At 44.6% G+C, this 12,048-nt stretch overlaps 1 protein-coding gene across 1 annotated transcript in view; it reads left to right on the forward strand.

Annotated features, from left to right (window-relative positions):
* Window positions 1-1,701: 1,701 nt before the first annotated feature.
* The window catches only part of LOC130585442 (cohesin subunit SA-1), a gene marked incomplete at its 3' end in the record, with an annotated part of 135,131 nt that continues 124,784 nt past the window's right edge, over window positions 1,702-12,048 (forward strand). The window contains exon 1 of the mRNA XM_057385932.1: window positions 1,702-1,911. The remainder of the gene's footprint in view (window positions 1,912-12,048) is intronic.

The following is a 12,048-nucleotide window of genomic DNA, read 5'->3' on the forward strand; positions in this document are numbered from 1 at the left end:
GTGAGCTGGGCAGGGCTCGGTGGCGGCGGCCCCGGGCGGCGGCGGCGGCGGCGGAGGAGGAGGGAAAGTTGCAGGAACCGGTGGGCGGCCCGACCCGCCTGTGGCCCGGCCCGGCCCGGCCCGCCGCCGGGACCCGGCCCGCGGGAGCGCCCTGGTCGCCCGAGCGCCTGGCCGGAATTGAGTGGGGCCAGGCCGGGGTGCAGCCCCGGAGCCGGGGATCCCCGCCCGCCGCTCCTGTTGCTCATCCCCGAGTTCCCAGTGCGGTGGCACCGGGGCGAGCCGCCGCTCCGTGGCCGACCCGGGGGACGGAGCCGTGTCAGGCAGCCGTGGGGCTGCCCCGGGGTTTGGGTGGGAGAAACCGCGCGCTGAGCCCCGGGGGCGGCTGGCCCGGCTGCTGGGACCGGAGCCGGGATGCGGGGATCCGTGGCTCCGTGAACAGCCAGATAAATGCAGGCAGTGCCCTCTAACCGTGCTGCGAGCGGGCGAGTGGCACAGAACCAAGCTGGCGTCCTGCGTTGTGGGGTTCAAACATAGCTCAGGTTTGCGTGGAGGAGTGCAAGGCTYCCCGTGATGGGTGCTGGTCACTTGATGCCTGGCCCGTGTTGGGGAGTGGTGGACAGCCACACTCGGCTTTCCCTGTGYTCCTGGGATGGAACAGGGAGTGAGAGCAAGTGGTTGAGATGAAGTGTGAYTTGAGAGRAAGAAAACAGTTGTAGTATCCWTAGAGCAACTTAAAGGGAMATTACTACCATTACCAGTGTCAAAAAACTTAGTTTCTGGGAAGATAGTGTGACTTTAATTAAACTAAATTGAGTTGCTTTGTAAGTATTGATTATTTCAGTCGTATTCCACACAATTCTCCAGCTGTGCAGAGTTAGTCTAGTGATAACATCTATTAGGTTGTTGAAGAATGAAAAACCTACAGGTCRCACCACCAATGTGACTGCTCTTAAACTGTGCCTTGTGTTTGGTGGGATGGATGACATTAATGTCTGGTTTCAGTAAGTTTTTCATGTTACTACACCGTGGTTCCACTGTTAGCACTAAAATGTTCTGTGTTAGTAGTGATAGGAGTGGTGTGAGAGAAGGATTAATGCAGATTCTTTGGATCCAAAGCAATTTTGCCTTGACCAGTGCTAGCAAGGTAATTCRATGAGTATTTCTACAGTATAAGCCATCCACTCATGAAGAAATCACTGGACCACAAGGCACTGTGCATGTTGTCTGTCAAAAGCTGTTCTGGCCATGTGAAATTCTTCTTTTTACAGAATTAGAATCCAGTTTATTCTTTTGTTTGTTTTTTTTTTTTCTTTCTGAGTCAACTGTGATGACTTTTTGGTGGAAAGCCTGAAAAAGTACACATAGGGGTGCAGAGGGTTTTGAAATGACACGCCAGCCCGTGATGCAGCAGGATTTCCTGGTGAGCAGGAGCAGGGGGTCTGACATCAGGGTTATGATTAATCTGAAAGGATGTGATTTTTACTGGCTGCTCAACAGGGAGTGTGCAGTTGAAATTTTTACTTGCTGCTGCTGATGGACACATGGATTAACAGCATTGGGAGTGGGTAGTGGTACTGAAGCTTTTCTGAAGCTGGGTGAACAGTTAGTGCCAGTTCTGGAGGTTCAGAGCGCCTCATCTACCCCCCCTGTATTCAGAGGTCCTCAGCCGATAGTCCAGTGCTTCCTGACACTTTACAAAGTTGATCAGTTCACTATGAGGCAAAGTATTGATGGCCAAATGTCCACCCCCRGTGTGCTGTGGTCCGAAGTTGTGAGGGCAGCTGAAACCCTGACACTGGAGCCGTGCAACTCTGAGCTTGTCAGCTGCTGTCCCTGTCTATGCTGGCCCTTCATGTTGTGCAGACTTTATGTGACTYCTTCAGATGCAGTGTACCCTTGGGAGTTGAGAAGGTTTGTGAACATTGTTGTAGCTTGTATTTGGATGCATTGACAAAATTCATTCCTTGGGATGATCAGAAACTCAACAAGTGAATATTTTTTATTTGAAAGAACATGTACCTCAAGTTTGTGCTGTGGAATCTCTTGTTTCTTTCCCTTAGTTGCAAAGACATGCTCTGGTACAAGCTGGCTAAATACTGGTAATTTAAATACCATTTTAGCAGGCAAGTGAGCCCATAGAAATGTAAGGATGCAGTGAGAGAAATGCTGAATTTTGATGACTTTCTAAGGAGAGTCCTTTTACTGGAATGAGAACATGCCTTTATGATAACATTGTGGTTTGTTTTCTGGYGACATGCACCAAAGCCTCTCACAGCCTGCTGAAAATTCCAAAGTATCCCATGGTGGTAACCCAGTTCTGTGGTTACCACAAGACATACTCAAAGAGGCAAACTACTGCAGCAGTGTTAAAGCCTGAATTTGGAGGCAGCACTGCTGSATGGCTGGTTGGCCTCTTTGGGATCTGGCTCTCCCTGTGCTGCACCTTGGAGTGCCCAAGTGTTGGGATGAGGCTCTGGCTTCTGGTGCTTGGGGGCAAACCCAGAAGGTGATGCTGAATCTGGTGCCAAGATAAAGAAGTACCTTACTCAAATCTGGTGTATTTACTTCAGGACTTAAAATGCCAGCCCACATACTTCCTGCTTTTTTAAAAGTTTTGGGGATTTACTTGTAGTCACTCTCATTTATCTGTGGAGCTCTGAAACTCCCATTGCASATTGTCATCTCTTGCCTGCAATACCACTGTGTCTGCTCATTTGGCTAAAAATAGAAAGGAGCAGAGTTGGTTTTCATTCTYGGAGAAGAAAGGGAAATCCTACAAAGTTTGAGTTCATGAGCAGATAACTGTTTTTTCTATTCAGGGATATGCAGTATTTTGCTTTTCCATAGTGATGTAATTTTGTTGGTTTGGTTGTTCAGTATGTGATCAGAACACAGAAACCTGTTTCTTTGTTCCCTTAGAAAATAAGTGGTTTAGAGAGCRTTATTATGACCCTTGTGCAACTTTCAGTCTCAAAGTGCACTTTCAAAAGTAAGTGTTGTTTTGTGAAGGTGCACTCTGATTATTTTTAGAGGCAAACCCCACCTTCAGCTGGCTGAAAGGGCTGAACGGGAAGAAYTGCTGAGGGAATCCCGTCCTTAGCTGTGATTTTTGTAGCTGCTTTCTAATTTGATATCTGACATGTCCTATTGCAAGTCTGACTGTAGGCAATGATTGCAGCWTTTTACAGCTCTTGTGTCACTGTGAGAGAATACCAGGAACTCAGGTGCTCTCCCTGTGGTTTGAAGGAACTGTGCTCCTGCCTTTAGCAGCTTTGCCACATTTCCTTGTTTGCATCCCTGCAGGCATTTTAGTATTTTGGAAAATGCTTTTTAATAATAACAGTGTGCTTGAGATAGCAGGATGCCTCAGACAAAAGAGATTTGTCAGGGCCCAAACAGTGTCACATGTGTCCTGTTCTGAACTGTAAGTTCAACATGAACTTGGTAAATTTGGTAACTYTGCTTTAATTTGGAATATTTGGGGAGAAAATGCCTTTTGTTAAAYGCAGGTAATTCTACATGAGGTACAAATGGTGCAGATACAAGGCTTTTCATGCCCTCAGGCYCCTGGCTTTGGTGGGTGCTGCTCTCTGTGCCCAGAGCTGGGAGCACTGGCTGGCCAAGGCTGCTCATCCTGCTCAGGGGTGATTTGCGTCTGAAAAGAGACAAAAAGTCTCCACGTGTTGTGGTGCCACAGGCTCTCAGCCACAGTTGTCAGCATTATTAGACATGAGGGCTTCATGTGGGAGTGTATTGTGAGCTCCAGTCACAGAATTCTTAATCATTTATTTCAGAATTAGCAGCAGGAGGTGGAATTCTTAAGCCCTTGAGCTGAAGGGGCAGGTTGTTTCAGGTGGTTCAAAAGTAATGTTTTACTAGAAAGCAGCRTGAGGCAACATCCAACATCCAACTGTGTTCCTCACTGTGCAAGGTTTCAGCAGCAGTTATTTATTCTGTAAATAAATGTAGTGAGTTTATATTCTGTAAACTCTGCATATAGCAGGCTTCTGTTGTATTGGCAGGTTAGCTGAATGAAAACAGTGTTGACAGATTGTTCAGCTCAYAGGAAAAAGAGATTTCCTTGTAGAGTTACTTAGGGGTTATCCTGTGTGTCAGAAATGYTTCTGAATGTCAAATATTTTTCTACAATAAAATAATAAAAATCAAAACAATTCATCTTGGATACATTTTTACATACTAGAGCATAGTATGTGGTGGTGTTTTTTGAAACCAGAATCAAATAAACAGCTGAGTATTTGTTTGGTCTCCCCCACATGAGGGTTTCTCTCTCTCCTTTTAGGGTTAGAATCCCCAAGGACCTGGAAGATACCAACGTGTTTGTGTTTATAAGTGGAAATTGAAACTTCGTTTGCAAATGGGTAATGACTTCCATCTTAAATGCATGCTCRGTGTGCCAGTTTTGCATTTTTAATTTCTAGATCTGTTCATGAAGAGCACATGAGCACTGGTTGTTGCCAGTGGAATTGCACAAGATGGTTGAGAGGAGTCTGTCTGCACAGAGGCACAGCTCTCCCTTCCTTTGAGCTGCTGTGGCTTGACCTTCCCTGGAGCTGAGCTCCCTACCAGGCAAACTGCTCTGTCTGGGAGGGGAGGGAGATGTTCTGCCCACTGAGTGAAGTGAGTCAGACTGTCAATCAGGAGTTGGGAGAGGTGATGCAAGGTCAGTGGCAGGAATACTTTTGGAGAAAAATGGTCCTGGAGATGGGGATCCTTCAGGTGGGAGGATCAGGCCGGCTCAGCTGGGTGTGYCTGTGCTGGCTGTGGGTGTTCAGGGTGGAGCCCATGGCTCTGTGTGAAGTTGGGGTTCTGTGGGTAGCTCTCACCTCCTCTCAATGCCCCCTGGCAGCTCTGCTGTCTTCACCTGTGTTTAATTCTTGCCTTCTTGGGACTGCTCCTGCCTGCCTTTCCAGAGCTGCTGGTGCCATCAGCACATTGGTGGCACTTTCCTTTTCTAGATGGAAGTGTCCCAGTCTGGCCCTCAGCTCACCCTGGCAGTMTCACAGGGTTGTTTGGGTCGGAAGGGACCTTTCACACCCTCTTGTTCCACCCCCTCGGGACACCTTCTGCTAATGAGGTTTCTCCAAGTCCTGTGCTCCTGTGGGACTCCCCTGGTGGCCTTCCTGTATTGTCAGAGRTGACCACTTGGTTGCTCTTTGTTTCCTCTCCTCACCAGATAACCTGTTCATACAACGCCTGTTGTTGCCATGGCAGCTTCATTTCTTGAAGGGCCTTTTGGGAAGAATCTTTTGAAATGTCTCTTGGAAATTCAAGCAGGCTTTGGCAAGTACAGCCCATTGATGTGTGTGTGAGGGAGGGCCTTGAGAGARCTCCTCTAGGTTTGTGGGACTTGGCTTTCCTGTACAAAAGGAAGGTTGATTTCCCTGTCTAAATGCTGTAGTTTATTTAGCTGCTGCAGATCTATTTTCTAGAATAGTTTCTACTAAATTAGGCTCACTAGAGTGTAACATCAGAGTGTTAGGTGAGAGTGAGCACAATTATAAATTGTGCTCAAGAGTAAGCACTGCTTCAAAGAGTAGAATTTTATTTTGAAGGCTGTTTTTTTTCTGGTTCACTTAGGTGGTTTCTTTGGTGTCTGATAGTTTTGTTTTTCCCATATCCTTACTTTAATAGGACATTGCTTGTGGGAGAGGAATTAAAAATCTCTCTTCTAAGAAATGATGGGGTTTTTTTTTTTTTAAATAAAGAGGTACTTACATGTTTTGGGATCTCTGTTTTCCTGAGTTCAGTGGAAATTGGTGCATGCMCTGATAATTGCTGAGAGTGGAGTTGGAGGAAAGGACAGAGAGAAGGATATGCACACAGAGTATGCTCCTGTGGGCCTGTTCCTGTTAGATACTGCTTTTAAAGAAACCCAAACAAAACATCAGGGTTACAATGAACTGTAAAACACATCATGTGGCACAGGGAGTGCAAATCAGCACTGCACAGTTCTTTGCACAGAGCTGAGGCTGGAGGAGCTGCCTTCCTTTGGCTGTTTCCAAACTGTGCTCAGCCATCTGCAGCCCTTGTGCCCTGTGTACAAAGTGCTCTGGGAAGRGCAGGGAGAGTGGAGAAGGAGAGCTCCAGTGGGAAGGGAAGCTCTTYCCCAGGCTTGGCCACAGGTTTGGGTATTCTGCCTTTTGAGTAACAAATCGTGGCTTGTTTACTTTTCACCTCCTTTCACCTCCCCGATTCCTGTGTTTCCCTTAAGCTCTTTGGGGCTTTCTCTGTTTTAGCACTAGCTGATTGTTCTGCTTGTATTTACATAAATCAAATAGAGTTCAACTATAATATTCACAATTTCTCATCCCTGTAGGAAGGGTCGATGTAGCTGGTCAGAAGAAATTGCATAATTTTTGTGGRTTTGTGCATCTCTTTTGCTTCCCCATTCAGAAAATTGTTTTGGTTTTTTTTTATGTTTTGTTTCTGTGAGCTTCATTTGGAACAGTTTTCTCTGACAAAGCAATAAGATGGAGCTRAAATTTAATTCCTGCTTCAAAATGGTCTAGGGAAGGTTTGAATACTAATTATTGTGTTGTTGTACAAGATTCTGGACATGTTCAGAAGCCGGAGAGGTGTGTTTTAAACTTTTACACTTACCARAAGGAGCCAGAAAAGCTGCTTGTTTTTGCTTTGCAAAGGAAAAGGTTTTACATACTCGGGTTCATGTTGGTGGAACTACAAAGCACCAGTATCAGGGACAGAGCCCACTGGTGTGGGGGCTTATGGAAATCCTGTTGCCAGGAGGTGTCTGTTGAACTGGTAATTTCTTATCTTTGAGGTAAATGTGAATGCTATCTCCATTAGAGCTGGGAGGACAAGCCTGTTCCATTGGTATGCCTTACTATTCTGATTTCTCATTGCTGGWTGTTGGTTCAGAGCTGTTGGTGTCCTGGTGGAAAATTGAGACGGAAAGACAAGGGCTAAGAGAGAAGGCTGAGGGATAAGAATCAAAGGTAGCAAAGTGTCACGCTTGAGGGATGAAGGGAGGAATCCTCACTTGTAGCTGCCATTATTTCCTGGACATTTTGTTTACCCTCGGCAAATATACTGTTACAAAACCGGTAAGACTCCAATATATATCCTTTTCTAAACTTCCAGAATATTTTCTTGGCGATCCCTGCCAGTGAGGGTTGCAAGCTCCTTTGCAAGAGTACRTCATTCATCAGCATCACCACAGCATTTGTGCAGCACTTGGTGCCCCTGTGCAATGGCAGGAGGTGCCACCARCATTTTCTGCAATAAATTCTGAGCTATATGCAGGGTATGTCACTGATGGAGTTCTACTGTAAAATACAGTTGAGAAYAACCTTTCACATCTTCCTTGCCCATAAATTTTTGGCAGTCAGTTCCTTTGTTGTCTGTCGTCAAACAACTTGTTTGACCTAAAGTCATGCTTTAATAACCCCCACATCCAGAGCTGAGCTGTCCTGAAGGCCACTGTTTGTGTTGCTCCTCTTTGTAATTCGTGCTCGCATTCAGGCCGATGTCAAAAGAGAATGACTTTGTGTGGCAGTGGTCATTAAAAGCATTCAGCGTGGGGACAGTCGGCTCTGATTTGTAGCTCCCCAATTCTTATTTCTTCACCCACAGGCCTGGTAAATGACAAGTGGCACCACTGTGAAGTGTCACAAAGTGCCACTGGAGTTATTTATGCTGTTGGAATTCYGAGGCTCTGTGCAGGTTCACTGGTACTGGCAGACGTGAGTCTGACACAGGAAGAGCTTGTGGAACTGAACTAACATGGAACAATTACATAATCAAAGAGCATGGGGGTGTATRAAAACAATGACTTGCAGCTCTGCAGAAGAAATAAATTCACAGTACTCCCTTTGCACCAAATGGGGTATCGGGGTGAGCAGAACAGGCTGTTGCTGGTACATGATGGGGCAGCTGGTAAAGTGCTGTGCAGAGTAAGTGCAGCTCCTCAAGTAGCTTTGTTTTATATACATATAAGCAAAAGGGGTCCCTTTTAATGTCTGGTCAAGCTATTGCTGATGGAGGTGGCATGCCAGGCTCTTTGGGGGAAGAGCCAAGAGCAGCCTGTGTGTCTGGAGCAGTGCAGGATCCGTCCTGCTCTTCCTGCAGCTCCTGCATCTGACACCGCTGTCAGAGCTCCCTGAAATGGGGCCTTGGTTGGGAAGACAAAAAGCTGTGGGGAAGGAAGGGAAGAACATGCTGGTAAAACGCTAGAAATTATCTGAATATCATCTTACATTCACCACACTTGCCTATTAATAGCCAACAAAGAACAAGAATTTGACACAGGGCAGCCTCATTTGGATTATTTTTCCTTAGCTGTAAGCTCAGCCAGTTTGGGACTYGGCTGCTGGGAATCTTCTTAAATCCTCAAGAGGAACACTGATTTTTGCTTTGTTGTAGATGGCTCAGATGAGCATGCCTGTGGTTGAAATGGGTATTGTTAGGCAGTTACTCCCATCTTGTTTCAAATAGCACACGCCTCTGACAATCTGATCATCCRGACTGGAAATTCCTGTGTTAAGATTTTAGCTGCAGATTGATTATTTTTGTTGTGTTCCAACAAAATTTACTCAAATTACTTTTTGAGTATGAGTTTAAGGATTTTTTTTTTTTTGAGTGTGTGGTAAATATTCATTTTTTTGTAAGGATTTCAGTGGGAAATTCCTGCTGAGTTTTCCTGCTTTAGTGTGAAGGCCTGTAAGTTGACATGTTCTGTGGCTTTAATGAGATTGTTTACTTAGTTGATATGTTAAAAAAAAATCCATGTAGCTTGACCAGTTTATAATTGTCTGCACAATAGYAAGTGGTAGCTTGGTTGGACTCAAGATCTTTCTTGCAGATGTTGTAATTGTGCAGGTKTTGCATAGGAGCAGAGTGCGTGTGCCTCGTGCAGGAACCTTCACTGCCTCCTTCCACTTCTGTGGGAAGGACAGGAGTTTGACTGGTATCAGTCTGCTGCAGGTCATTCCTGAGCACCAGACTGTAACTCCCAGCTTTGGAAACCAGGCTTTGGATTATTGGTCAACTGCCATAAACGTGCCAAAGGTGGATCTTTTCAGTCGGGTGTTTTCTGTGCTATGTCCTTGTTTCCTCCAAAGCAGGCAAGTTCCTGAAGACTCAGATAGGAACAAATGTTTTTCCTAACTTTGTTCAGGAGAGAACATTTATTTTGGATGAAATCTCCCAGAGGAGCTTGAGCAGACAGCACATGGGAAGATCAGTAAACCCAGCAGGATATAACAACATTTGTGTGCTTGGGCAGCTGAGAATGCCATAGTGGGATATGAAKTAAAAGAGCAAAATGCAGTGCTTTGAACCTGGCCAAGAGCTGGCTGATGGTGTGGGGATCAGAGCTGCTGGTGTCAGGTGTGTTCTGAGGGTGCACAGAAGAGAGCACCCACAGAACATGGGAGGGGGAAGGTTCCTSTCTTGGGGGCTCTTTGGTCACTTTGTCACATGAGTGACTGTGCTTTCACCAGTGGAACCCTGTGGCTCCAATATAATTTTCCCCTCTTAATTTTTAATGTCCTGATCATATATGATGAGAAGAGCTGACACCACCCTGCGCCCACCATGTTTTTTTCCTGCAATATTTTTTTCTTACTCTGCAGCTGATAAGAATTTTCCTGTATTTAGGAGAGTTTTAACCTTGCAGTATGATTTCTTGATGACCACTACCCAAAATGTTGCAGTGGTTACTTATTTCATGTAATACCTACTCTGCAGTCTCCTATCCCTGGCTTTCAAGCCAAAGTATTCAGTTATCTAGTCCTATAATTATTTTCTTTGGAGAACAGTAGTTTATTTTTGAAAAATTGCAAAGCCTTTATCATTTATGTTTCCATCCTCTGACTGCAGTGTGCTGTGTTGTGAGAGTAGATGCTAGAAAGGCTTTTACTGTTGGAGTTTTTTTAAATGAAAGAACAGTGTTGGTGTGTGCTTTTCTCTAATAACTTTGCTTTAAATTTTTTCACTGGTTTTTTTTTGTGCATTGTTGAAGCATCCAGGGACATAACTCTTTAAGTCCAAAATAATCCTTCTTTTACAGCCGTTAAGGGGATATTAAAGCTGTAGACCTCAGTCCAGTCTTGTGTTTCACTGCAACAATAGACCTGTACTAGCATGGTTATTTTTTTACTTTCATGGTTCTTCCTGGGCTTTCTTTGTTCCCAAAAGAATACTGAACAAAAAAAACAATGGGAAGAGATCTTGAGTTAATCCCTTTGTCTGTCTTGGGGTGAGACAATTTACAATATTGTTGACAGCTGTTTGTCTAATCTCTTAGTTGCTGGAGATTTCACTTTATTTCATAAGCAGTTTATTCCAGTGCTATATATTACTGACTGGTTTGTTTCCAATGTTTAACTGACWCATTTTGCAGTTCAGTTTTGGGTTTTATTTGTTCATACTGAGCTATTTCTGATGTACCTGAATGTCCATGAGCTGTCATTTTTCTTTCTCCCTGAGCTCCAACACARACTGTTTCTTTGAGTGTCTCATTGTTTCCTCCTAGCTCTGTTTTGCTCGTCCTCTGACCCAGCTTAGTGCTTTGTAGACGCTCTCCCGTCAGTTCATATTTTGAAACCTGGACCCCCAAACTGGGCACTCTGCTTTGATGCCGATGATTTAGTGGTGCAAGGTGGATTGTTCTTCATTTATGTATTTGTGACGAGCTCTTGGCAAGAGTCCCCTGCTCTTGGCTCATCTTTTTGTCATTCATGGAAGGCTTTGCAGGCCCTTGCTGCTGGTGCTGAGTGAGGAGCTGCTCCTGGTGCAGTGGCTGTGTTGTCATTTGATTAGCTGTAGTCTTCAATATTCATGAAGAGCAGTGAAGAAGAGGCTGCCTTGTTTGTTTAGCATCGAGCTGTTGAAAGCATAYATGGAACATCAGTTTTTCCACATCCTTTGATTTCAAATGCTGKTTTTTTGTTATTATAAAATGGTACAAGACTTCATGACGACTTTGACAATACTGAAAGAGGAATTGGGTTTTTGTGGTAGAAGTATAATAGCAGCTGTAGGAGAGAAAACTGTGAAAGAAAATTAAAAGATGCTTTAAAAAGTGAAAAAGAGATGCATTTAATACGAATGTGATCTGTGTGGTTTACAGACTTCTGAAATTTTCCTAGGARTCAACTCTCTTCCAGCATGGACAGCATTTGCAGCTTTTGTTTCTTCCAAACTGTAGGTACGTTTTTGTACCAAGCAGGGATGTTTTGAGCCTTGAAACCAAGTCTTCTAGTTATTGATATCACATTAGCAACATTTATTTATTGTCTCTTTGGATCCTGGATTCCTGATATCACAGCATTTATTTCCTATCAGTTTATAATCTTCAGGGAATAGCTGCAGACAGATCTGATCTGGTGCTCTACTGTTTTAAGTGCATGATGACTTGAAACTTKGATTTCACTCCTTGTTTGCTTATTTTGAAACTGCCTCTTGCTGTGTTTTACAAGCTAATCTGTCATGGGACTGTGTTGGTAGAGGTGGGATGAAGATTTAGAATTGATTAATTTATAAGTAAATAAATTAAGTGGAGCTAGGTTGTGCTTTCTAGGCTTTACTGAATTTTGTTCATTTAGTAGCTTTATATTGATAGACAATACCTAACCTTTTTTGGTTTTTACTGCAGTTTTGTCCTCAGTGCTTTCCCACCTCTTTTAGGTGACAGTTGGGGCTATCACCTTTGCTGCCCTCCTGTCACCCCCAAGTGTTTGCTTTTGACTGATGAATCTCCATCCCCTCTGCCCTTGTCACTGCGTCCTCCAGGAGCAGTTTGGTCCTGCTTGGAGCTCAAGGTCGTCTGGGGAAGGGAACAAGGGCTCCTGCAGCTCTGGGATGTGCCAGGGGTGTTGTGTGTGTCACTCAGCAGTAACATTGCTCTCTGCCTTTGTCGGCTCCGTTTGTACTGGTGTTTTCGAAACACACGGAATGAATTTGACAGCTTTTAGTAGCTGGTTTGTCAGCASACAGAGGAGACTTTGAGTAGCAGAAACATGAAGGGGACAGTGCCAGAACAACCCTCCTTGGGCCCCTTGTGCC

This window comes from Malurus melanocephalus, unplaced genomic scaffold (genome assembly GCF_030028575.1).
Source record: "Malurus melanocephalus ecotype Western Australia unplaced genomic scaffold, MMel_1.1 scaffold_889, whole genome shotgun sequence".
Classification (NCBI taxonomy): domain Eukaryota; kingdom Metazoa; phylum Chordata; class Aves; order Passeriformes; family Maluridae; genus Malurus; species Malurus melanocephalus.